This window comes from Acomys minous (assembly GCF_964271855.1).
Source record: "Acomys minous genome assembly, chromosome: 10".
NCBI lineage: Eukaryota > Metazoa > Chordata > Mammalia > Rodentia > Muridae > Acomys > Acomys minous.
The window spans coordinates 73,277,282-73,304,640 of NC_140491.1; the positions used below are offsets into that span (position 1 = coordinate 73,277,282).

General features: G+C 46.6%; 1 protein-coding gene and 1 pseudogene across 11 annotated transcripts in view; one reads left to right on the forward strand and one right to left on the reverse strand.

The window, feature by feature from the left end:
- The window catches only part of GGTA1 (glycoprotein alpha-galactosyltransferase 1 (inactive)), an 84,451-nt gene extending 67,546 nt beyond the window's left edge, over positions 1–16,905 (reverse strand). For 4 of the 10 annotated variants that reach the window (XM_084798144.1, XM_084798151.1, XM_084798142.1 and 1 more), the window contains exon 1: positions 15,523–15,672. The gene's annotated coding sequence lies outside the window, so the exon portion shown is untranslated. Of the gene's footprint in view, positions 1–15,199; positions 15,439–15,522; positions 15,673–16,730 lie in introns of those variants that run through there. The other 6 variants (XM_084798143.1, XM_084798150.1, XM_084798152.1 and 3 more) reach the window with 5 other exon arrangements.
- A 209-nt stretch (positions 16,906–17,114) lies between these two features.
- Positions 17,115–27,158, forward strand: LOC311606751 (large ribosomal subunit protein eL33-like; annotated as a pseudogene). Its single transcript, XR_014783671.1, has 5 exons — positions 17,115–17,251; positions 18,419–18,466; positions 23,260–23,472; positions 25,221–25,276; positions 25,371–27,158. The product of XR_014783671.1 is annotated as a large ribosomal subunit protein eL33-like (transcript).
- Positions 27,159–27,359: the final 201 nt, after the last annotated feature.

The window sequence follows — 27,359 nt, forward strand, 5'->3', positions numbered from 1 at the left end:
CACAATAAACAAACATTGCCAAGATTAGACACAGGAAAATTGGCCATTTCCTCTGAATGCTGGAGTTAGACAAGGGCACCCACTCTCTCTGCTCACACTCAAGGGCACCCACTCTCTCTGCTCACACTCAAGGGCACCCACTCTCTCTCTCTCTGCTCACACTCAGGGACACCCACTCTCTGCTCGCACTCAAGGGCACCCACCCTCTCTCTGCTCACACTCAAGGGCACCCACTCTCTCTGCTCACACTCAAGGGCACCCACTCTCTCTCTCTCTGCTCACACTCAGGGGCACCCACTCTCTGCTCGCACTCAAGGACACCCACCCTCTCTCTGCTCACACTCAAGGGCACCCACTCTCTCTCTTTCTCTCTGCTCACACTCAGGGACACCCACTCTCTGCTCGCACTCAAGGGCACCCACCCTCTCTCTGCTCACACTCAAGGGCACCCACTCTCTCTGCTCACACTCAAGGGCACCCACTCTCTCTCTGCTCACACTCAAGGGCACCCACCCTCTCTCTGCTCACACTCAAGGGCACCCACTCTCTCTGCTCACACTCAAGGGCACCCACTCTCTCTCTGCTCACACTCAAGGGCACCCACCCTCTCTCTGCTCACACTCAGGGGCACCCACTCTCTGCTCGCACTCAAGGGCACCCACCCTCTCTCTGCTCACACTCAAGGGCACCCACTCTCTCTGCTCACACTCAAGGGCACCCACTCTCTCTCTGCTCACACTCAAGGGCACCCACCCTCTCTCTGCTCACACTCAAGGGCACCCACTCTCTCTGCTCATACTCAAGGGCACCCACCCTCTCTCTGCTCACTCTCAAGGGCACCCACTCTCTCTGCTCACACTCAAGGGCACCCACTCTCTCTGCTCACACTCAAGGGCACCCACTCTCTCTCTGCTCACACTCAAGGGCACCCACCCTCTCTCTGCTCACATGCAAGGGCACCCACCCTCTCTCTGCTCACACGCAAGGGCACCCACTCTCTCTCTGCTCACATTCAGTATAGTGCTCCAGGTCTTAGCTAGAGCTCTCAGACAAGAGGAGGGCATGAACAGAGTGAAAGTGGAAAAGAAGAAGTCAAAATGTTCCCACTTTCGGTTGACAAGATCCTACACTTAAAACACACCTAGCAGTTGTGACTCGTGCCATTAGTTTCAGCACTCAGGAGGCAGAGGCCAGCCTGGTCTACAGAAGTGAGTTCCAGGACAGCCCGGGCTATACAAAGAAACCCTGTCTCAACAAACAACCCGCAGCAGATTCCACCAGAAATCTTTTAGATCTGATAAACATTTTAAGTAAAGTTGCAAGATATAAAAGCCACTAGCTTTTATATATACCAAAAATGAACTTGCTGAGAAAGGAATTTGGAGGAATATTCCATTCTTAATAGATTCAAGAGAAATATATAAACATACAATAAGCCTAGAAATAAAACTAACAAAGGAGTTGAAAACTTCTACAATGAAAACATTAAGGCACTGAAAAATAAATTGAAGGGGCTGGAGATATAGCTCAGAGGTTAAAAGCACTGGCTGCTCTTCCAAAGGTCCTGAGTTTAATTCCCAGCAACCACATGGTGGCTCATAACCATCTATAATGAGATCTGGTGCCCTCTTCTGGCATGCACTGTATACATGAAAGAAAGAAAGAAAGAAAGAAAATATATAAATAGAAAAAGTGCTCATAATTTGGCAGTATTGAAAATATCTGAACTTTATTATGAGTGTAGAAAATCTACAAATTCAGTGCAATCCCTATCAAAACTTCAATGACATTTTTGATGGAGCTAGAAAAAAAATCATCTGAAAATTCATATGCAAGCACAAAAGACCACAGACCATCAACTCAATACTAGGCAGAGAGAAAACTGCTGGAGGAATCGCAATACTTGCTTCTACTGAGCCGTAGTGGCAAGGACAGCCTGGGGGAGGCACCAACACCGAGATGTACAGCAACGGACAGGAATAATTCACAGCTGTGGCCACTACATTTTGATAAAGTGTCGACATCACACACTGGAAAAATCCTACTCAGCAAAAGATGCTAGGAAAAAAATGAATGCTGCAGAAGAATAATATTTCTAAATACATACACACACACACACACACACACACACACACACCAATTCAACGCAGATCAAAGACTACTTTAAAAGCTGAAACTCACTGTGCTAAGGAGAAACACTTCAACATATAGGTACAGTGAGAGGTTCCTGAGTGGAAGGAACCCCACTAGCACAGGAAAGAGCCCCCAAATGGACAAACAATCAGCCAGTTAAAGAGAAGGCCCGAAGCAGTTACTATCTAGTCTATATAAAGAACAGGGAAAATAAAAACAAAACAAAACAAAAACAAAAACAAACAAACAAAAAAAAAAAACTAAGCACGTCAAAAAACCCTGATGAGCTGAGCTGGCCTCAAAGGAAGAAACACAAAAAGGCCAATGTTTATTTTAACCTGTTCAATATACTCAAACCATCAGGAAACACAAATTAAAGTGGCTTTGAGAGTCCATGCCACCCTGGTCGGAATAGCCACCATCAAGCCAGCCAATGAGAACAAATGCAAACGAGGACGCGAGGTAAGAGGGGCCCTTGCTCACTGCTGGCGGGAACAGAAATCTGTGCCGAGGTTTCTCACAAAACTTAAAAACAAAGCTGCCACAAGACCCCCCCTCCACCATTCCTGAACTCTGATCCCACCACAGCGACCCTTACCTGCCCGTGGTGACTGCTGCTGTATTCAGAATAGCAAAGAAGTGGAATCCCTCCTCTCCCCCCCCCTCCCCCCCCCGCTGCAGGAAAATGGGCAAAACTGGGAAACATTATATTGAGGTGCCCAGGCTCAGAAAGGTACATAGCCCACATTCTCCCTCACACGCTGATCCTAGCCTCTAATATTTATGTATGCGTAGCTATGTGGTTATGTGTTAGTTATGTAAGTGTGAGCGGAGGTTAGGAAACCAGCAAAGAGGCCCAAGAATGGAAAGCTTAAGAGACGGGAGTGCGGAAGGTGACAGAACACATGTGGCATGAATGCGAAAGGGGGAAAACTGGATGACCTTACTACTCTGTGTGCTAATTAAAAACTAAGGGGCTGGGGAGACGGATCAGCAATTAAGAGTGTTTTTTGGCTGCAGGCGGGCACAGTGGTGCCCGCCTGTAATCCCAGCACTTGGGAGGCAGAGGCAGGTGGATCTCTGTGAGTTCGAGGCCAGCCTGGTCTACAAAGTGAGTGCAGGACAGTCAAGGCTAACACAGAGAGACCCTGTCTTGAAAGACCAGAAAATAAATAAAAATTTAAAAATGTTGAGCATCCTAACTACAGAAAGAGACTGAAGCTAATCTGGGCTACATAGACTACATAGAAAAACCCTGTCTCAAAAAAAAAAAATGACTTCTTGGACTGGACATGGCGTCCTTAATCCCAGAACTCAGGAGGCAGAGATATATCTGTTAGTTCAAGGCCAGCCTGGTCTACGTATCGACTTCTAGGCCAGCCAGGACTATGTAAGGAAACTGTCTAAAAGCAAACTTCCTTGGGCTGGCCGGTTAGCTGAGCAGGTTCCAGCACTTGCCAGTGGGCTTGCCCATCTGAGCTCAACTCCCAGGAACCTCATGGTGGGAAGAAAGAACCAAGTCCTACAAACCGCTCACTGACCTCCACGCATGCGCCGTGGTGTGCATGTGCCCGCACACATGCACATACGATAGGCTGTAATAAAAAGCATCAATGCTTCTGGCTGGCTGAGCTTTCGTGGCTCCCTCGCCTTTCACTCTCATTGTATGCTGGTTATCTGTTTGCCCAGTGGAACCTCTCAGCCCGGTCCATCCTGCCCCCATCACCCCGCAGAACTGTTCTGCACCCCTTAACAAGGAACCCATTCCCTTCCCTGCCCCTCTAGCAGCACCCATGACAGAGACGCTGTAAGAAAATGGATTCTAGAGCTGGGTGTAGTGGGTGCACGCCTTTAGTCCCAGCACTCCTGAGGCAGAGGCAGGCGGATCTCTGTGAGTTCGAGGACAGTCTGTTGTACAAAGTGAGTCCAGGACAGTCAAGGCTACACAGAGAAACCCTGTCTCAAAAAAAAAAAAAGAAAGAAAGACAATGGATTCTGTTCTGGACTTGTTGAGTATTGCAGTACCAGAGATATCCAGAACTATCCACTTAAACACTGAAGATAAGGCAAATGCTTTAGATATTATATTTAAAGCCAGAACCATTCTTGAATTTACCTAGATTATCAGGGACAAGAACCAAGTCTGAGCACCCCAGTTTTTAACACAGAATATGCTAGAGCCCAGGAAGTTCTGCATAAGGCCACCACTGAAAGGCAGCCAAGCACAGGAAAATAGGTTAGTACCCAATAATGCACTTAACAGCCACACACGTACTACATACACACCCCTCTCCAATGTCCCCAGCAGCCTTAGAAACCTGTTGCAAGGACTGGAGAGATGGCTCAGAGGTTAAGCACACTGACTGCTCTTCCTGAGGTCCTGAGTTCAATTCCCAGCAACCACATGGTGGCTCACAACCATCTATAATGTGATCTGATGCCCTCTTCTGGCTTGTAGGTGTACATGAAGACAGCACTGTATACATAATAATAAAAAAATAAACTCTTAAAAAGAAAGAAAGAAAGATAGAAAGAAATCCATTGCAAATAACTTACCAGTATAGCCTAGGGTGCAAATAATTGACACAGTGAGATTATAGTGTATTTTTAAAGATGCAATCACTACACCAGGCAGAATCTAAACTACTCTAATCCTGTGGCCTCAAAACCTACATATATACCAATAACTTGCCAATCTAATGACTCCTGGGGTGGCTTTTTCCCAATTGTCACCAGTCCGGATACCAGCTCTTCCAACCTCCTCTTGGAAGCTCCGCCTTCCACTTCCTGTCCTTCTGCCCAGCTGATTGGCCAAACAGCACTTTATTGACAACTGCTCCATCTACTCAAGACATTCCTCTATAATTCCCCTTTTAAGTCTAATAAGAAGCCCTCCTTTACTCTCTACCAACTTAAAAACATCTTAACACCTAAACAACTAAGCTTAATTGTAAACTAAACTATCTGTCTTCAATCCTATCAGACACTTTAGAAGGAATAAAATTAATTACCTGAATAAACAGGAAGTGTAGATTAGCAGGTTCCAAAATGAAAAAAAAAATGACAGAGATAGTTTGCTGTCTGAACAGTCACTCATGCTTGCCCATTTCAGGCCCCATTTTGTCTGTGGCAGAAAATGAGAACATTTTTGCCCAGTGGCTGGTGTGCCACATCTGAAGCCATCTCCATAAGGACGTTCTTCAATGCTCATCACCTTCTTTGAGGCAGGCTGGGTGCTGCCAGAAATTAACCTGCCTCCTCACAGAGCAGGTGTGGTGGCGCATGCCTTTAATCCCAGCACTTGGGAGGCAGAGGCAGGCAGAGTGCTGTGAGTTCAAGGCCAGCCTGGTCTACAAAATGAGACTAGGACAGCCAAGGCTACACAGACAAACCCTATCTCAAAACAACAACAACAACAACAAAATCCTCGAAACAATAAATATATGTTTAAATGCCATATTCTGTAGGTCTCTGAGGTTTTTGAAGACTTTATCTATTTTACCTTATCTATCTATTGAATCATATCTGTTAAACCTAGGATGTATATTCTTGTGATAAAAATAGAGAAGTATTTGACATGACCACGAATTGATCAACTTAACAATTAACTTGTACTACTAATTATCCTAAACAGCCTACAATAGCATTTTCAAAATATTGGAAATAAATCCTGTGTCATAATTGAGTTGATTGGGTATAATACCTCATATTAGGGTAGAAATATATACATGTGTGAAGAATAATCTTAAATTTGAATTCTATACCAATGTATCAAAATTAAACTTATTTTATATCAATATACAAAATTCTACACCAATGAATTAAAAATAACCTGAGTAACAGTTAAGGCCTTAAGTTGAAGAGTAGATTCACTAATCTACTTTTTGTCCTATCATCCCTATATATTCCTATATTCTCCCTTCTTTCTTTTAAACTCCTATCTCCATACCTAAGAAAGACAAAAGAAAACAGAGAAATCCCTGAGTCCACTTTAGTTTTCTCTCTGAATAAGACCAATAATAACATAACCAACTCCCAATGAAAATAAGCATCCATAGCCCAAGAAACAACCAAAAGCTTACCCAACCCCCCTTAAGGGAAATGGGGCATCACTCTCTTTTTAAGGCCTCTTCTGACTGATTTGGGATGGATAATACCTTCATAGCAGAAAAAAAAATTGGGAAAATGGTTAAACAAGCTAGAGATAGCATTTGTGGTCCAGTCTCTAAATGTTGAGAAATTCCAGGCTTAATAGAATTCCTGTGAGGAACAGTCTGAGATGTTGGACCAATTGGAATCAGGAGATTTTTTTCAAAGCTGTCCTGGGAGCTGTCCTGTCTGGTGAGGAACAGCAACCGAAGCACTTGGTGCTGGAACATGAAGGATGCAGGATGTCAGCATCTCAGCATGCTGGAGGATGAATCCTGTCAGGTCTGATCCAGCATCAGTGTCTGGTTCTTTTGTTCTGAAAACATGTAATTTCTCAGAAGCATTACACAGTCCTAAAACTATAAATGTATGAGGTGTGCAGGATGCACAGAACAATCAAAGCAGGTTCTCTGATCTTTGTATGAGCAGAAGAAAGACATGTAAATTTTGATTCATGCCATACAGAGAACGGCATGCAATAATACGTCACGGGCATTCTGTAACTAACAAGAAGCAGTAGCTGTGCACAGACATTCATGTCTCAGCCAGTTTCAGGGTTATCCTCATGTAAAGGGGTAACAATACAGGTCAGCTGCTGGTTCTACAGTTTGCATTCATGTACGTATAGACTGACTTAAGTTAGCAGTCTCCCTTTCATCCAGGTCTGCTTCATTTTGACCTCTTTCAAAGAGGAAGCATAATATCACCATTACCAAGGAATATACAGTCATTATCTAATTAAAATCAAACCAAGATTGTATAGTTCTAAACATCCTTCTCTAGGCTCTGTAGTGCCTGATGTATAGGCCAGACCACTACTGTTTCCCAAGAGAAAGCATCCCGTTTAGAGACAAGCTGGTTGCCCTCAGCAAAAGAAAAAGTATTAAGCTTTAAATAAACTTATGTATACCCTAGGCATCTTGTACCTGGGTTTTTACATTTGTTGCGGGTGTTTTTCTCTCACTCCTCTCCATAGGGGATGGACACTTCCACCTTTTAAGCACATGAATTATAGCCTTTGAGTTTCTGGGACCTAACTAGGCTGCCATGTGCTTTGTCACCTCTAAGTCCTCTGTGTCTCTGCATCAGGCATGACCACCATGTGTCCACTCTGAAAGTGGCTCACATTTAGAAGGATAAGCCAGACACCAGAGCAGGGACACCTCAACTCAGTCAGCATCAACAGAACATATCTCTCAGACCAATTACCCTTTGGCACCACTTGTCCCGTGGAAGCTCCACTTTCAAGGAGATTGGCTGGCCTTTTTAGAGCAGTGACATCATTTTTCCTTACATAAACCTAAAATTGATGTGTATCCATCCTTTAGATCAGTAAGGACCTATAATCCATTATTAAGAAAAAGGAACTTACATAATAATTTTAAGGAAAAAAAATCTGGCATTTTAATAACTCCTAGACAGTCTCTGCAAGTAATTTATCTTAGCAGCAGGGAGGTCACGCCCTGACTTACTGTGGAGACCAGGAAGGGTCTAGAACTCACAGAGACCCACCTGTCTTTGTCTCCACCGTGTTAGGATTCAGAGTGTGTGGCACCACTGCCCTGCACAAATATCTCATCTCAATTCAGGAGTCTCAAGCAAAAATCAAGCCAACAAAAAAACTTCTATGTCTTGGGTCAGTTGTGTCAATTTAGGCTTCAGTAAGCAAAGCCCTGTCCGTCATTTCTTGGAATGTACTTATTGCTAATTCCCATAGGTGGACCCTCTCCACCTATGGGCTGAAAGAGCTGACAAACACCTTGCAGCTGAGGAGCTCTGAATTCCAGCCGCTATCAACTCTATGGAGAAGAGTTCTGTATCTTCTTCCCTTCTCGTTGGTAAATTAGCCTCGCATCTCTGAGCTTTCTGCCTTTCTCCCAGAACTTTCTTAGAGAGTACACGGAGAAGCGTGACTATCACTAAGCACATTGCAAACAAATACGTAACAATAAAAGCCAAAACAAAGCCAAAAAGGATCAGGGAGCCTTCTGCCATAGCGACTTGGAGAAGGGCCATAGCAGCCTCTATTTTATTATTTTTCTAAGTGGTTAACTCCATTCTCAATGTTGGGTTAGAAGACTGCCAACCTCCTAGTTCTGCCTCTCCAACCTGCCGTGTGTGTGTGTGTGTGTGTGTGTGTGTGTGTGTGTGTGTGTGTGTGTATATAGCTATCTCTGCTCTGTGAGAGCTGAGCCCCCAGGCAGTGAGGAGCAGCGCCCGTGAAATGCTCTGGCCCAGGGATGCACGTGTATTAAGATATGGGGAAACAAAACAAAACAAAAAAAACAAACACCATTGCTAAGGAACCATTCAAAAGGCAGTCGGCTCTGCTTTGTCAAGTCTGCTCAGTTTGTCTCCTGTCCGCCCGTAGAAGATTTTAAGCTTAGGTTCTCTCTCTGGGAGCAATTTCCCTCCTGCCCCACCCCAGCCCGACCCTCCCACCCACCACCACCGTGCCTCCCCCCCCCCCCCCCCCCCCCCGCCAAACTATGATTTTTCAAGGGCATGGCTACATTAAATGCATTGGGCAACAATTTGTTGTAAATTACTTATCAAAATGGCCTAGGGTGCAAGTAATTGACACAGTGAGATTGTAGTGTATTTTAAAGACGCAACCACTATGCAGGGAAGAATGTAAACTATTCTAATCCTATGGTCTCAAAAACCTACATATATACTAATAATTTGTCAATCTAATGACTCTTAGGGCGGCTTCTTTCCCAACTGGCAACTGTCCAGCTACCAGCTCTTCCAATCTCCTCTCAGAAGCTCCGCTTTCCACTTCCTGTCCGTCTGGCCAGCTGATTGGCCAAACAGCGCTTTATTGACAACTGCTACATCCACTCAAGGCATTCCTCCACAGAGACCCGGCAACCCTCCACCTGCATCAAGCTACAGAAGTTTCCCCAACCCTGGCAACAATGAACTTGTGACAACTTCTATCCAGATACAGGAAGAATAGAACTGCCGATCCAACTTGAACAGCTTTCAGATACACAAGTAATAAGACAAACCCATGCCCTCTAGCAACCTTTTAGGGAAAATGCCCTAGATGTACACATGATTAAAATCAGAGACATTATAGGGAAGGGCATGTGCAATAAGAAAAATCAGACCTAAGTGTAAATCAAACTAGAGACACCCAGATTTCGCCTATTGGTAACTCAATCCCTCCTTCCCTTGAATGACGTAAAAGGAAGCCCTCAACAAAAATAGGGCCTTTAAATGTCCTCATATAAGTCTCTCCACCCCCATGTTTTATATTTTTATTTTTAATTATGTATACATGCCGCACGGAGGAGGGGGTTGTGCACATAAGTGCAGGTACCCAAGGAGTCCAGAAGAGGGCAGTGGATCCCTGGAGCTACAGCTATGGGCATTTGTGAACTACCTATTGTGGATGTGGGAATGGCAGAAACAGCAAGTGCTCTTCAACAGCTGAGCCATCTCTCCAGGGGCCTCCTACCACCCCAGCCCAGCCCCACCGTCAGCCGTATCTCAATAAAGTTTTCTTGATTCTTTTGTAAATCTATCAACTCTGTTTTTGGCTTGTATTGTTTATAACAGCGTCTCACAGTGCAGTACTGGCTGGCCTGAAAACTCATAATGATCCACCTATCTCTGCCTCCCAAGCTCTGGGTTTGAAGGTATGAAAGTGTGTGCCACCATGCCAAACAAAAGGTAGAGGTTCTGATTTTGCTTTGTTTCACTTGTGTTTTATTTCGGTTTTTTGTTTTGTTTTGTTTTGTTCTGTTTTGTTTTGTTTTGTTGAGACAAGGTCTTACTATGTAGTCCTGGCTAGCCTGGAACTTACTATATAGCCCAGGCTAGCCTCAAACTCACAGAGATGCACTTGTGAACCCTCATTTTTGTTGTTGTTGTTGTTGCTGTTTTTGGTTTGGTTTGATTTTTTTCAAGAAAGGTTTCTCTGTGTAGCCTTGGCTGTCCTGGAGTCACTTTGTAGACCAAGCTGGCCTCGAAATCATAGAGATCCACCTGTCTCTACCTCCCTGAGTGCTGGGATTACCGGCACCACCTGCACCACAGTGCCCGGCTCCTCATTTTCAATTCTTTAGATAAGAGTTGTCGAGAACCTGAAAACACCCAGCCTGGGCCCTGCCTACCAACAACAACTAGTCAACCCCCACTTGGTCCCTTCCCTTCCAAACCCCAGCCCATAGTGGGCCTGCATGTCACCCGCTGATTGTATAGTGTACCCCTGCTCATGGTCTCATCTTCAAAACCCAAAGTTCAACAGAAAAAACAAGCAAGCAAGCAAACAAACAAGGCAGCAAGGCAGTGACACTGTCAAACAGCCACTCACATGGCTAAAATAAAAAAAGACCATCAGTGTTAATATTGTCACCAACTCTAGTTCACACACACACACACACACACACACATTTCAACAGCTCGTTGACACACACACCCATCTCAGCTCTAGCTCTTACACAGACGTGTGCACACACATCTCAACAACTCAAGATCTCATACACACACACACATATTGTGCATGTGCTTTTGCATGCTCATGAACACGTGCATGTGCTTGTGCATACATATATCTCAACAACTCCAGGTCTCATCCACTCCTGGGTGAACACCAACGTTCTAAGGTTTTAACAAGAATGCTTGCATGCTAGCTCCAAACTAGGATGGACTACCTGGTCATTAATGAGAGAAGAGATAAACAAATGGTGGCAACAGAATGTGACTTAACAATAGCAAGACTCAAATTGCTCAGATGCACACTGCAATTGCATCTCAACACATTGTGTGAGTGAAATAAACCAGATACATTCGGTTCTGTTTACACGAAGTCCAGGATTGGGCTAGATCAATCAGTGAGCAATAAACCCAGGAAATGGTTGCTTGGCCATAGGGTGGGGGTGGGGGTGAGGGTGGGGTGGGGGTGGTCCTATGGGTGTGATGAAACACCATGACCAAAAAGCAAGTTGGGGAGGAAAGAGGTTTATTCAGTTTACACTTTCAGATCATAGTTCATCACTGGAAATCAGGGCAGGAACCTGGAGGCAGAAGCCGATGCAGAGGCCAAGGAAGAGTGTTACTCCCTGGCCTCCTGCCCATGGTTTGCTCAGCCTGCTTTCTTTCTTTTCTGGGTTGTTTTTCAAGACAGGGTTTCTCTGTGTAGCTTTGACTGTCCTGGACTCACTTTGTAGACCAGGCTGGCCTCGAACTCACAGCGATCCGCCGGCCTCTGCCTCCCGAGCACTGGGATTAAAGGCGTGCACCACCACCGCCAGGTTTGTTTCTAAATTCTTTTATCAACAAGACTAAGACCCTGCAGAAGAGAACCCTGATTCTCTGGTGACATATTTGTCCTGTGAGGAATCATAAACAAGGACAAAACGGGTGACCAGATCTTGCAACCCAGGGAAGCTCCTACAGCGGCCCCTCAGTGCCTGCTCTTTGGCTGTCCTTTCAATTTGATTTTCCAGCTTTATCTGTCTATGACCATGGCTCTTAAGGCCTTTGCTTGATGGTAGCAGGCATTTCTTGGAGAGGGAAGTATCTGTAACACCGTGAGGTGATTCTTCAGGTCTTGAGACATTTTACCTAATGTGCCAACCTGTGTCCTGAAGGAAACTGAGATTTCCCCGGAGCCATAGCCTCCAATACACAGGCTAGGATAAAAGCTCCTTAAGAATTGCCTCCTGGCCACTCTAATTCTTCCGGGAAAGAAAGTAAAGCCATAGCTAAGAGGCAATTATATCTTTACTCTGTGTGTGTGTGTGTGTGTGTGTGTGTGTGTGTGTGTGTATGGGTGGTGTAAGAGAGAGAATCTCTGTGTGTGTGTGAGTGTGCGACAGTGGCTGTGTATATATAAGTGTGTGTGAGAGTATCTGAGTGTGTGTGAGTGTGTGTATGAGAGAATGTTTGTGTGTGTTTTGTATGTGTGAGTCTCTGTGTGAACGTATGAGAGAGAGAGTATATGTGTGTCTTATGTGTGTGTGATTGTGTGTGTGTGTAAACCTTGGTCCCCACTGATCAAAGGAACATGTGGATCCTGACCATCACCAGTTAGTGAACTTAGACCCTAGTAACCAAGGCACTTCAGGAGCATGTACCCCAATTCCCAGTAAACATCTGCACCTTTTTTCTCACCAACCAATGCAACCCAGTTGTCAATTACCCACAGGGTCTTAACCATCCAGCAGGGAAGTACAGCCAACAAGTCAAATAACTGGTGAAAATACAAGATAAAACTGATGGCTAGACTTAAAAGGGATGAGTCCGGCCTTAGAAGCCTCCATGGGCTACTGGCACACCGGGAAGGCCAGGCAGAGCTAAGGACTCTCAGCTTTTCCTGACCATAAACAAAACGCTGTATCCTGTGTGTCTGTGTATCCTGTCAGGTGGCACATCAGCTTTCCACACGTCTACAAACCAGACTCAGGCCGCCGAGACGGTGTCCAGATTTCCGTGGTGGAAATGAGTTCTGTCTGTTATGACCTTAGCAACAATCCTGTTGAGCTCAGGGGCTACGTGACTGTACCTCTTGCCTTCTGGCCTGGAGCCACCCTCAAATGGACTTTCTCCTATCTGGGTCCCCGGATTATTCCAGTGCTAAAAATCAACAAGTGTGGAGATGCTAAACCCTTCAATGCCTCCATTTCAGATGGAAGTACCCAGATCCACTAGGCATCCAGCTCCTAAACCTTAGGTCTCAACTCCTTTTTTTTTTTTTTTTTTTTTGTTTTGTTTTTCTCTTGTAGTCCTGGCTGTCCTGGCCTTCTGTAGACCAGCCTGGCCTTGACCTCACAGAGATCCGCCTGCCTCTACCTCCTGGGATTAAAGGCGTGCACCACTGCACCCCGCCTGGTCTCAACTCTTGAGGAGGAAATATTAGTTAGCTAGACAACCATTAACAAGCATGGGAGCCACTGAAGATGGTCTTCTCCCCCAGATGTGGGGGTGTGAGGACTGTGTGGGGCCAGTTAAGGGAACACTCATTTCTCTAAGTCAAGAATGGAATCTAAGCCCTATCTATGGCCTTGGGAGACATGACATTCTTCCCCCGCGCACGCCAGAGACAGGTTTCTCTGTGTAGCATCCTTGGCTGTCCCAGAACTCAGTTTGTAGACCAGGCTGCCCTGGAACTCACAGAGATCCACCTGCCTCTGCTTGCCATGGGCTGAGATTAAAGGCATGTGCCACTGCCACTGTCAAGTGACCTGGAATCTGGAATTACCAGAGATTTACCAGAGAGTGACCATTCTTTCTTAACAAGGTGACATAAACTCCTAGGGACGTTGTGCAGAGAAAGGTTCACTTCTTTTTGTTGTTGTTGTTGTTTTGGTTTGTTTTCGTTTTTTTTTCAAGACAGGGTTTCTCTGTGTAGCCTTGGCTGTCCTGGACTTAGTTTGTAGACCAGGCTGGCCTCGAACTCACAGTGAACCACCTGCCTCTGCCTCCCAAGTGCTGGGATTAATGGCATGTGCCACCATGCCGGGCCTTTTTTTTTTTTTTTAATTAAGGTTTGGGGATCAAATTTGTCGTAACCATAGAGACAGCACCTGATAGGTGAATGAGCGCAGGGATTAAAGGTGTGTCCCACTATGCCCAGCTACGTTCTGATCAGTCCCAAAGATTACAATAATATTACGCAATATTTTCCTCTCCCTTAAAATTGTTCCAGCCGGGCCTGTCAATCAACTGGATCTCTGCCTGGCGGTGGTGGTGGTGGCGGTGGCAGCGGCGGCGGTGGCGGGGCACGCCTTTAATCCCAGGACTCGGGAGGCAGAGGCAGGAGGATCTCCATGAGTTCGAGGCCAGCCTGGTCTACAAAGTGAGTCCAGGACAGCCACGGCTATTAACATAGGGAGACTGTGTCTTGAAAAACAAACAAACAAACAAAATCAACTGGATCTCTGCTCCCATAGGTAACCCCTTCCGCATAGTCCCATAAGTAGCCCCAGTGAAGCTCATTGGTTCACCAAACTGGACTCCGATGCTATTCATATTTTGGTCTGTCCTGGATTCCCTATCTGGGTGACTAGATGCTCCATCCCACTTCACAGGAATTGATCAACCTGGACCAGATATAAGGGCTGTCTGTCCAAAACATTCCAATTCATTAAACCAAGAAACCAGTTCATTAAACCAAGAAATGCTTATGACTTGTGGACTTTAGCGTATATAAATTACAGTGCAATTAAAAATTATTAAACAACCCAGCACTTGGGAGGCAGAGGCAGGCGGATCTTTGTGAGTTCGAGGCCAGCCTGGTCTACAAATGGGAGTCCAGGACAGCCAAGGCTACACAGAGAAACCCTGTCTCAAAACAAACAAACAAACAAACAAAAACAAAAATAGTAAACAAGGCTTAAATACCCAAAACAAGCAGAAAGCATATTCACTTCAAACAAAATAATATTTATATCCGGCTGCACCTGTGTAATTGCTCAGCCCCCAGCCCTTGCAGCCTTCTCTTCCACTCACCCCCCCAGCCCCTCCCCCACAGCCACAGCCTGTTCCTTAGCCATTTTCTAGACAAGATGGGCAACTGGCCAGAATGCATTCCCATCTCAGAGTCGATTTAATCCCCTGGTGCCCATAAACCAGTTACTTGGCTTTTCTAGAAAACCTGGGAGACTCATTTACCCTGAAACTCCCACAAAGACCCAGAAGTGCCTGGGAATAATAACTCGAGATCCGCCCCAGACCCAGAAGTGTCAGAGCCCTGGGGAAATCGCTGCTCGGGGCCTGTGACTTAGGACAGTTTCCTGGCAAAGTTCAGCCACAGGGGGTCAAGATAGTAATCAATTGATCTTCTCACGCCTGAACTCAGGCATTCCAACAACAACAAAAAAAAACTGGCCCTATCAAAGGGGATGGCGACAGGAGGATGAAATACTCTGGGGAGTTCCTAACACTGAGACAATATTGGTTTTACCTAGTAAGCTTGTTGGAGCAGGAGCCACGGCCTCCAGGTACACTTCCTCGGTCTTTTGGGGCCTGAGTCAATGAGGTTCCGGAACCAGGCAGTCCCAAAGGAAGCTTCCAGCAGCCCTGCATTTAATCTCCGGGACACCTGTTACTTGCACCAGCGTCAGCTCAGATCCTCATCTGGCTACCATCCGGAAGGAAGCAACTACTCTCAAAAAATAACTGTGAAGAAAGTGCCTGGTGCCGCCAAAAGGCAGTGGCTACCGCCGTCCCGACGCCCCAATCCCTGGGCACCCCGAGCCATGAGCCAGCCCCCTCGCCTTTGCCTACCCAGAGCCTGAGGAGCGAGGTCTTCAGCAGGCAGTATTTCGCATTCCAAGAAGAGTCTGCCTGGGAAGGTGTCTCCCAGCTAAAGAAAAGGTAAGCCCAGGGCTCCACTCGCAATCTCCGGCCTCCTGAGACACACCTATCTACCTCCAGGCAAAAGAAAGAGGCAGTCGGATCTGTTCTGGGGCCGATAGTGCCCAGACAAGCAAAACCACAAAAATAAGAGTCCCCGGGTCGCCGGTCCTTCCCCCTGGGGGAGGAGCTAGTGGCGCTGACGCCCCCCACCCCACCCCACCCCCGCCCTCCTAACCTCCATCCCGGCCCCGCCACAGAGAAGACAGCAATCTCTCCAGTTGCTTTGCTCCCTTTCTGCGCCCCCAGCCCAGCTATAGTTCCCGCTTTGCTGTTTCTTGGATGATTTTCAAGAGTTTGTGCAATCGCATATGTATGAAAATGCCATAATGCAACGCATTACTTTGTATGCTAACATAAAATAAAATGTGTGTGTGTGTGTGTGTGTGTGCTCTTCTGTTCTGTTGACCAGTTTCCCTGCCATCTTCAAACGCTGGATGGAGTCTCTTTGCAGTACGAACGAGGTAGTTTGGAAAAGTTGGGACGGGATTACCTCCCATCACCCCACACTGCAAAGTTAGTGTCTGAGACTTTGCTCAGGCTTGGTTTTAGCTTGGTCCTTCCTCAGCTGTTAAGAGTCAGCTACCTATCTGTCTCTGTCTCTCGAACTTGGGAGCCCCTCACTTTACCCATACCTGCACCCCTTTCCCACCTTGTCGGGAAGAAGAGCCATCCCGCCCTGCCCTGTCCTACAACACAGGAAAAGACACCTCCCGCCTTTCGAGATTTTCACTGGTTAGTACTGGTGCTCCCAGGACGCCCTGCCCTCCCCTCTCCTCCCCTCCTCTGCCCTGCCCTGCCCCGCCCTGCCTTGTTTCTTGGGTGTCCCGGGGTGGGAGCTACCCCAACAAGCAGACCAGCAGGCCCTGGTCTAGAAGGTTGTATAGATGCAGCGACGCGGTACAGGCTGGGACTGAGGCTCGAGTTCAGAACTGGACACAGAGCAAACGATCAAGAGACCAGGACAAAAGCAAGGACCGTAGAAGGGCTGGGCCGGAGCAGCGGCGCTCCCCGCTCGCTCACACCGCCTCCCCACACGCTGCTCGTGGCTTCAGTGCCCGACACCCCGCGGGACCCACCTGATCTGCAGAACCAGGCCCGGCAGATGCGGTCGGCCGCGCTGTGAACAGGACGGCGCTGGCGGGCGGCGCCCTGCGCTGCAGGAGACCGGGTAGCTGCTCCGCCCGGGTGTGCCGGGCGGGGTGCGCGCCTCCTCCGGGCAGCGCGGCGGCCTAGGGCGCAGGCTAGTGGTTTGCTCCGACCCGGGAGTGAGAGCCTAGTGGGTCCCCGCCCCGGACACAGCGCCCGGCGCGAGTGCACGTGTGTCTGGCTGAGGGAGGGGTGATGTTTGTTTCATCTCCACTCAAGCAGAAAAAAGCCTGAAACCAGCACAAAAAGAAAAGGAAAAAAAAAGAGTCTCCAGTTAGTGTGCCTCTGACCTGCACGTGGTGATAGGGGTCACAAAGGAGGGACAGAGAGGGGCATTTGGTGATGGGGTGGAAGACTGTCACCCTATACAGCAAGGAAGGGCCTCATGGACACTGGCTTACAGCCAGACACCTGGAAGGCTGGAAGGTCTTCGCCACCGCGTGTTTCTTGGGTAAGGAAGAGAGGAGAAACAGCCACAAGCCGCAGGCTAAGGACTGCAATGGATGGTTCCTAGGAGGCTAGGACTCCCGGTGGGGTGAAAGGCTGGCCAGGAGGCACCTAGAGCTTAGCTTGCTTGTGGTCTTCGAGCCAGGGGTGTCCTTTGACAGAACTGTACAGAACCACCGGCACCTTCTGCTGTAGTTATTTAGAAAGGAGCCCAAAATAATGGTGGCAGAGTTTGTTCCTCTATGCCCAATAGGCACGTCTGTGCTCATCTGGTTAGGCTCCACTATCAGACTCAGTCGGATATATTTTATCCGTAAGAAAAATATGATTTAACTTTTGCTAAAATATTCACTATTGAACATAGTTTTCTTTCTTTCTTTCTTTCTTTTTTTCTTTTTTCTTTTTTTTTTTTTTTTTTTTTTTGGATTTTCGAGAGAGGGTTTCTCTGTGCAGCCTTGGCTGTCCTGAACTCACTTTAAAGACCAGGCTGGCCTCGAACTCACAGCAATCTGCCTGCCTCTGCCTTCCACGTTCTGGGATTAAAGGCCTGCGCCACCACACCCGGCCCTTTTACATGTATTTTTAAGGTTTTGGGTTTTTTTTTTTTTTTTTTTAATGTATAAGTGATTTGCCTGCATGTCACGGGTGTGCCAGGGGCCCCAGGGGGCGTTCTTTGGATGCCCTAGATCTGAAGTTCTTTCTCAATTCTTGTCTGATAGGGGAAAGGCCAGCCCATTGTGGGTGGTGCCGTCCCTGAGCAGGTGGTCTCAGATGCTATGGGAAAACAGGCTGAGCGGGCTGAGCAAGCTGGTAAGCAACACTCCTTCATGGCTTGGCATCAGGTCCTGCCTCCAGGTTCCAGCCCTGCTTGAGTTTCTGTCCTGACTTCCTTTGGTGATGTCAAGTGTGAGCCTTTTTCTCATTATAGCATCTTAATACTGACTGGGCCAGCAGCCATTACAATGGACCTAGCACTGTGGTCTTGCAAATGTGCTCCTAGGAGCTCATTAGTAACCACAGTTACAACCGTAAACACAAGGTGTCAAGTGCGCTATTCTCCATTATCATTATCACGTTTGAGAACACGCTGGTTAGATTGCTCTGCCCATTAGGCAGGATAAGATTTTGTTTGCTGTTATGTTTTGTTCTCATTAAAATATTTTTCTTTCAGGCTGGAGAAATGGCTTAGAGGTTAAGAGCACAGCCTGCTCTTCCAAAGGTAAGGTCCTGAGTTCAATTCCCAGCAACCACATGGTGGCCCTCAGCCATCTGTAATGATATCTTGTGCCTTCTTGTGTGAGGGAAGGCACACATTTGGGCAGAATACTGTATAAATAATAAATCTTTTAAAAAATTTTTTTCTTTCTTTTTTCTTTTTCTCTTTCTTTTTTTCTACACACACACACACACACACACACACACACACCCTTGGTTTTTCCAGACAGGGCTTCTCTGTGTAGCCTTGGCTGCCCTGGACTCATAGAGATCCACCTGCCTTTGCCTCCTAGGTGCTGGGGTTACAGGTGTGCACCACCACACCCAGACTAAAAATAATTGTTTTTCATGCACTATATTCTGATCTCGGTTGCCCTCTCTCGAGTCCTCCCTAAGAAAGCGCATTAGTTTCTTGGAGAACGTCTGTGTAGCTCTGGTTGGCTTTGAACTTGTTACATAGCTGTGGCTGACCCTAAACTCTTGCCTCTACCTCACAAGTGTTTAGGGTTACAGGTGAACACTATTGCAGCCTGCTTGAGGGTTTTTTTTTTTTTTTTGAGGGCCAGACATCTATAATCCTGGCATTCATGAGGCGGAGGTGGGAGGATTGCCTCAGAATCAAAACTAGCCCAGTCTATATAGCTAAGAACCCTCGCTCAAAATGAGAAAAGAAGGGCTCTGTGAATACGTCGGCTTGCTACTAAGCCCGAGGACCTGAGTTCAGTCCCCAGAATTTCATGGCAGAAGGAGAGAACCAACTACAGTGAGTTGGGCTCTGACTTCACACATGATCCCCTTCCTCCCGGGGGCCCCCCCCCCCCCGCACTACATAAATAACTGTTAAAGAAAACAATGCTAGTTTTAACAGAAGTTTGAGGAAGTCTCAAAGGAGTTACCACAAGTTACTGGGGAAAATTGATCACCCCTCGTGGGCTCTCTTAGTCTCATTAATAAAAGAATTTAAAGATGGACTCTAAAGGAAATTTGAAGACAATTTTATTAGAGTTAAAAAATAAACAAGAGTCGCTGTTCTGTTGCTGTGAAGAGACATTATAACAAAGGCAGCTGTTAAAAAGAAAGAAAGAAAGAAAGAAAGTGCTTGGATACCAATTGAGTTGTAATCTGAATAAATTAATAAAATTAAAATTTAGAAAAAGATAGAGTGCATTGGTATATTAAATTTTATATTAATATAATATAGCAATATGATGTTTTTTAAAAAGTACCTAATTGGGAGGAGTAGCTGAGAGCTACTTTCTGATCTGTAGACAGATGGGGGGAGGGCACCACTGACTCTAGGCCTGGCATGGGCTTTGAAACCTAAACCCCCACCCACCCCCAGCCCCCTCACCCACATGCCCCAACCCCTTGCCCCCCCCCCCACCTTCTCCAACAAGGCCACACCTCCTAATCCTCCTAACCTATCAGAGAGTTCCACTCCCTGATGGCTAAGCATCCAAATATATGCTGCCTACAGAGGGCCATTCTTCCCCGTGCCCTGCCCCCAGGGTTTCTTTGTATAGCCTTGGCTGTCCTGGACTCTATTTGTAGACCAGGCTGGTTTACACATGATCCACCTGCCTCTGTTTCCCGGAGTGTTGGGATCACAGGTGTGCGCCACCTGTTCCCAACTCAGGGGGGCATTCTTATTCAAACCACAGGAAACCTGGGAATCTCAACAGCTACCTAGATGAGGAAAAGGAGTCTGTCATCTGAAGGTGGGGTGACATGGAGATTAGCCACATGGCAGACGACAGTTACACTGCAAAGAGGGAACTTAGGGAAAAGGGAAGCCCAAAGTACTAGGGAAAGCCTGAACACAGATAGGTGGAAAGACAAACTCCTAAGTGTCTGCGTAATTCAGAGAAGTGGACAGACTTCACAAAGGCTGCGTATCTGCAGCTCTTTGGCTGTTATTGTTTCCAGGGACCTAAGAGGACTGTTCCCCTTTATAGATCCAGGGCGGAAGAAACTCACACCTTGATTAGATTTAAACTTTACTTCATTCAAATAGGAGCTAATATCACGCACCGGTCCAGTAGATTTGTTTTTAACTTTTTGGGGGAAACTCTCAAGTTCTCAAAAGTTAGACTAGCCGTTCTACTGAGCAAATGCCCTCGCCAACTAGAAACCAGGTTTGTTGTGCGGCGCTGTTCCTGGGGAGAGGTCGGCAAACAAGTCACCCCACGTAGGGAGCCAACAGCTGACCAAAGTTAAGGTCACCACTGATCTTGGAGAACCAGTGAGTTTTATTGGGGTTAACTACAGGAGAACGAGTGAGGGGTTACTAACAGCTGCATCACAGAAGCCCACCACTTAACCAGGCGTGGTGGCGCACACCTTTAATCCCAGCACTCAGGAGGCAGAGGCAGGTGGATCTCTGTGAGTTCAAGCCCAGCCTGGTCTACAAAGAGAGTTCTAGGACAGCCAGGGTTACACACAGAGAAACCATGTCTCGAAAAACAAAAACAAAAGTTTTTTTTTTAAAGGGGGGAAAAAGCCCACCACAGCCTGGGGGAACAGCTCACAACATCCCGACACATGGAGGTTGCTTCACAGGTTGTCTCCTGTCCTTTCTGAGTAGCTCAATTGGTCTGAGTTTCTACCTCCCACGTGCAGAAATTATAGGCCCTCACCATCATGCCTAGCTCTGACCTTTTTTTGACCCATTTTTATCTTATTAGTCAGTAACCCAGAACAATGCACCAGAAACTATCTTAAGATTTGTTCACTAAAGAAAATTCTAGATTTAAAAAAAAAAAAAAGTAGACCAAGACAATTTTTTCATTTAATCTTTAAATCACTTGAGCAGTGCAACTTTGAAAGCCACTGATGTTTTCTGGCTTTCAAGTCAGAGTCTTCAGTAGCTGAGGATGGCGGTACCCATTGTGTGGCCAAGGACAGCTTTGAACTCCTGTTCTTCCTGTTTCCACCTTTCAAATACAGGGCTTCTTTATAGTATTTTCTTCTGACAACGGTATGATAAGGTTTGACCTAGTGTCTTAGTTAGGGTTTCTGTTGCTATGATAAAAACACCATGACCACAAGCAACCTGTGTGTGGGGGGAGGGGAGAGGTGCCTTATTTCAGCTCAGGTCATACTCCATCGCTGGGGGAAGTTAAGGCAGGGACTCAAGAACTAATATAGTTTATTTATTTATTTATTTATTTATTTATTTATTTATTTATTTATTATGTATACATTGCTCTGCCTGCTCGTACCCCCTGAAGGCCAGAAGAGGGCATCAGATACACATTATAGATGGTTGTGAGCCACCATGTGGTTGCTGGGAATTGAACTCAGGAACTCTAGGAAGAGCAGTCAGTGATCTCAACCGCTGAGCCATCTCTCCTGCCCCACTTCTCCATGCCTTGCTCAGTCAGCTTTCTTTATACCACCTGCATAGGGGTGGCTCTGCCCACAGTGGGCTGGGCCCTCCCCTATCAATCATCAAGAAAATGCCCCACAGACTTGCCCATAGGCCAATCTGATGGAGGCGTTTTCTCAATTGAGGTTCCCTGCTCGCCAATGAGCCTAGCTTTTCTCAAATTGAAAACAACAAGAAGAAAAACTGACCAAGGCATAAGAGATTATTAACAATACCTGGATGAATCAAAAGAGACAGTTCACTAGTCATGACTGCCCTATAGCTACTTGCGAGGAAGTTCATGCTTAGTTCATAATGTTGGCCCAGTGGCTTGGTGACTGTCTTAGGGTGTGAAGAGACACCATGACCATGCCAACTCTTTATTATTATTGTTGTTGTTTATTTTATGTGTATTTTTGCCTGCATGCATATCTGTGTAAAGGTGTCAACTCTTGGAGTTACAGATAGTTGTGAGCCGGGGGGTGGTGGCGCATGCCTTTAATTCCAGCACTCAAGAGGCAGAGGCAGGCGAATCTCTTTGAGTTCAAGGCCAGCCTGGTCTACAAAGTGAGTCCAGGACAGTCAAGGCTACACAGAGAAACTCTGTCTCGAAAAACCAAAAAAAAAAATAAATAAATAAAAACAAAACAAAAAAACAGAGTTGTGAACTGCCATGTAGGTGAACCTAGGTCCTCTGGAAGAGTAGTCAGTGCTCGTAAACCACTGAGCCACCTCTCCAGCCCCCATGACAACTCTCATTTTTGTTTGTTTGTTTTTTCAGGACAGAGTTTCTCTGTGTAGCCTTGGCTGTCCTGGACTCACTTTGTAAACCAGGCTGACCTATAACTCACAAAGATCTGCCTGCCTTTACCTCCAGAGTGCTGTAATTAAAGGCGTGCGCCACCACGCCTGCCCTTCCATGACATGAGAACTCTTATAAAGGAAAATATTTAACTGCGATTGCCCTATAGTTCAGAGGTTTAGTCCATTATCGTCACGGCAGGTAGCATGGTGCTGGAGGAGCTGAGAGTTCTACATCTGGATCCACAGGCAGCAGAAGGAAGCCATGTGCCACACTGGGCAGAGCTTGAGCAAAGGAGCTCTCAGCGCCCACCTCACAGTGGCACCCTCCCTCCAACAAGGCCACACCTTCTAGTAGTGCCACATCCTATGGGCCAAGCATTCAAACACATGAGTCAACGGGGGCCATTCTTAGTCAAACCTCCACAGTGACCATCCTACTCATTTCCTGTGTGCCCACTTCCTGCAGCATTGATGCCAGTCTCTACACTCCTGTACCCTCTCCTCCTCCCTCTCACTTTTGCTCTCTTGGTTTGTTTTTTGGTGGTTTGTTGTCATTGTTGTTGTTGTTTTCTTTTGGTTTTTTGTTGTTGTTGTTGTTGTTTCTGAGACAGAGTTTCTCTGTGTAGCCTTGGCTGTCCTGGGCTCACTTTGTAGACCAGGCTGGCCTTGAACTCACAGAGATCCACCTGCCTCTGCTTCCCGAGTGCTGGGACTAAAGGCATGTGCCACCGCCGCCTGGCTATCCAGAGGGTTCGCAACCTGAGAAATTACCTCCTATCATCCTTGGTGAGAACCAAAACTAGCCAAAAGATGTGCAGAGTCAACATGCCCAGCGACGGGTGAGCACTTTCTCCCAGAAATACTGAGGGAAGGAAAGCCTAGATTCCCAAACATGGCCAGCTTTACCCTCACGGACAAATGCAGAAGTGAGACCCAAATAGGGAAGTGACTTCTTCAAAACCACAGGCTTGGGGTTTTCAGAGCAAGGATCTGTTCCCGGGCTTTTCCCCTGCTCCTCAGCCAGGCACAGATGGGGAAACTCCCAGGTCCTGCACGAGTTGGGAGGTACTTTAGGAAAGACGCAAAACGCATAGTGTTACTCCATAAAAAGGCAAGGTAAGTGTGAGGCCCACGCCTCGGAAGACATGAGATGAGCACTGGAAAAGGGTGCCAGGCGAGGGGCACTTAGCCATGGTAGCACAGAGGTGGCCTGGGTCCCTTTAGGAGACAATGGAGTATAGCACATGTGAGGAGTCCTGACAGACGTTTACAGGAAGGACCAAGGACTCACATGTTAGCTCATCCCTAGTAAGGTACCCCCAAGAAGGGAGGGTGGGCCCGATGGAGGTTCTGTTTTACCAGGACAATCTCATTCTAACCGTCAGCCATTATTGGAAAGTGACATCAGAAGGGGAGGGGGGAAAGATGAAAGACATAAAGACACAAGAGGAAAAGGGGGAGGGGGGTGATGAGAGAGGGAGGAGGTGGAAAGGAAGGGAAGAGGAGAGTGAGGATGTGAAGAAACCACAGAAAAGAAAGAGACAGAATATGAACGTATCAGACTGAACCAGCTGATAAGTTTCGCCATGCTGTAACTTAGCAGAGTCACCTACAGGCTGGGCCTTGTCCTGAGTGACCCCAATTAACCAGCATCTTACTTGTAGCAATAAGCAGCCACCCTCTAGGCCAGCAGGATGGCTCAGCGGGGAAGAGTGCTTGCCACCAAACCCAAGGACCTGAGTTCAGTGTCTGGGATCCACACAGTGGAAGGAGCAAGCGATGACAAGTTGTCCCCCAATTCCCACATGCATGTGAGCTGGCCCTACATACCTGTCCAGTGCAAATCATGAGGTGCTGAATAAGTATCCTATTTAAACGAGTGAGGCGTGGCCTCCAATGAGCTTATCAAACTGATTCATGAACGTGTGGACACATGGGTGTATCAAAACCACAGCACATAACCCAGGCTCACCACGGGCCTCTTAAAACCAACAGATCAAAGAAAGACGTGATTCCCCTCACATAAACAATAGAAAATAAAGGGAAGTGTGTCAGTCAGGGTTCTCCACAAGAACAGAACTGAATTAACGGGATAAATGTGTGTGTGTGTGTGTGTGTGTGTGTGTGTAAAAGTGTGAGCATCTGTGTGTGTGAGTGTATGTATCTGTGTCTGTGTTTGTGTGTATGTGTGTCTATTAAAAAGACATTTAATGAAAATAATCTAGATGTTTTTTAAAGTTTTTTTTTTTGATGAATACTTTTTATTTTTTATGTGCATTGGTACTTTACTTGCATGTATGTCTATGTGGGGATGTTGGATCCCCTGAAACTGGAGTTACAGGCAGCTATGGGCCGCCATGTGGGTGCTGGGAATTGAACCAGGGTCTTCTGGAAGAGCAGCCAGTGCCTTAACCTCTGAGCCATCTCTCCAGCTCCTGATCTAGATATTTTAATGTAGAGACTTAATCATTCTAATGAGTCTGTGGCTGTGGTCCAAGTAGTCCAACAATGGCTATCTTCCAGCGGATAGGCAAAGAGCTGTTTAGTCTATGAGACTGGGTGTCTAAGAGGTCTCCATCTGGTACAGGAGTTCCAGAAGATTCCTAGAGAACTGCTGGTCTTCATGCTACACTGGCACCCTGAGTAAGTTGATTCTAGTTTTTGCTTCTGAACTTCAGGGGCAGATTTCTGGGGCCTGCTGGGAACAGGACTTCTAAAACGTGACTGTGTCCGGCAGGTTGTGGTGCAAGGCCGTTTTTGCTGGCTACAAGAGAGGCCTCCAGAACCTAAGAAAGCACACAGCTCTTCTTAAAATTGAACGTGTTTATGCCCGGGATGAAACTGAATTCTACTTAGGCAAGAGATGTGCTTATGTGTATAAAGCAAAAAACAACACAGTGGCTCCTGGAGGCAAGCCAAGCAAAACCAGAGTGATCTGGGGAAAAGTAACTCAGGCCCATGGAAACAGTGGCATGGTTCATGCCAAATTCTGAAGCAACCTTCCTGTGAAGGCCATTGGACACAGAATCCGTGTGATGCTGTACGCTTCCCAAATTTAAACTAATGAAAAAGTAAATAAATAAAAGTGGATTTGTGCTCTCATATTTTTTTCCCAAAAAAAAAAAAAAGTTGGTTCTAACACCAGTGAAGGAATGTCTCGGCAACAAGATAGATGAACCTGCCAGCAAGAGCGAAAGCAATCAGGCAAAAGCAAAGGCTTCCATCTTCCACATCCTTTTACGTGTGTTGCCACCAGAAGGTGTGGCCCAGATTCCGGGTGGGTCTGCCCATCTCAAATGTTACTATGGAGAGGATCCCTCACAAGTGTGCCCAGTTGGTTGGGTTTTAGTTGATTCTGGAAGCGGTCAAGTTGACAACCAGGGTCAGCCATCACAGGAAATAACACCGGGGACAACTGCCTGCCAGCTATCATCAGGCCATCTGGTGCAACACAGGATCTACAGATGCGGACACTATGGCTGTTCCCCCTAGGCATGCGTAGTTACCTGCTTGGCATGGCCCACTTGACTTACTATTCATCTGGACACAATAATCCTGGAACCAACCCCCTACCCTGAACCTGTTCTGGTCTCTGGCAGCCTGGTTGCCACAGGTGGTCTGTGAGCTCATGGTTATGTCAATGTTGTGACCTGTGGGGGCTCCCCTGCTTTGTCTGTCCTCTGCTTTTGTCTTCACAGGGCACCCTCGAGCACTTCAGCCCCCTTAGCACGTTCTTAGCCATTCCGTAGCATACATATCACTGTGTGAAGTCGAACATGGAACCTAAGATTTGATATGAACAACTGATTCAGGGCAGGGGAACCTGTGAGCTTGTCAGTGGCCATGAAGGCCGAGTGAAATCCTCAGTGCTTGGTGAACTAAAGCCAATGAAATGGACATCGCTTGCAAATGTGTTGTTCTCGATAAACTTTGGCATCTCGGAGAGACATAAACACATCAATCTAGTTTCCAAACAGGTCACCTAGAGCAATTAATGCTGCCAGCAGGATTCCATCTGTTCAAGAAGGAAGCCAGTGAGTAAACACACTACTGGCAATAATAATAATAATAATAATAATTGGCAATACATGACGTTTCATTTTTTTTTCCAAGTAAAATAAACCATTTGGTGAATAGAGATAACATTTAAAACCCTACCAAAGTTAGCCTCACAGCTCGCATTGCTACCTAATGGCTGGCTCACACTCTAGTGTACTCCAACACTGTTCAGAGTCACACTTGCCTCAGGTGCTGCGTGGAGACGCACATTGATTCATAGGTGCTGGAGGTTAGAGAGCTGGGAAGGCTCCATGCCCTCACTGTGCAGGGCCTCGTCTCTTAAGGAATTGGTTGGCAAAAGAAGTAGGCCCAATCAGCAGAAACAAGCCTCATCATGTATCTGAGATTTCATATATAAGGTGGACTATAGCCAGCCCTAGCGGCACAGACCGTAGTTAGCACTCAGGCAGCTGAGGCAGGAGGATTACTGTGGGTTGAAGGCTAGCCTGGGCTACTTAGTGAATTCAAGATGGGCTTGAACTGACTAGCAAAATTGTGTACACATACATACAATGAAAGAGAAGGAGGAGCTCTATACAGTTATTCTGTGCTGTGCTGAGAGATTATTTCCATAAGCAAGAAAACCAACTAAGGAAAAAAAAAAAACCACCACAAACAAGTCAGGTCTTGGAAGACAGACCTGGCACAGGCTAGGAAGAAGTAGAGA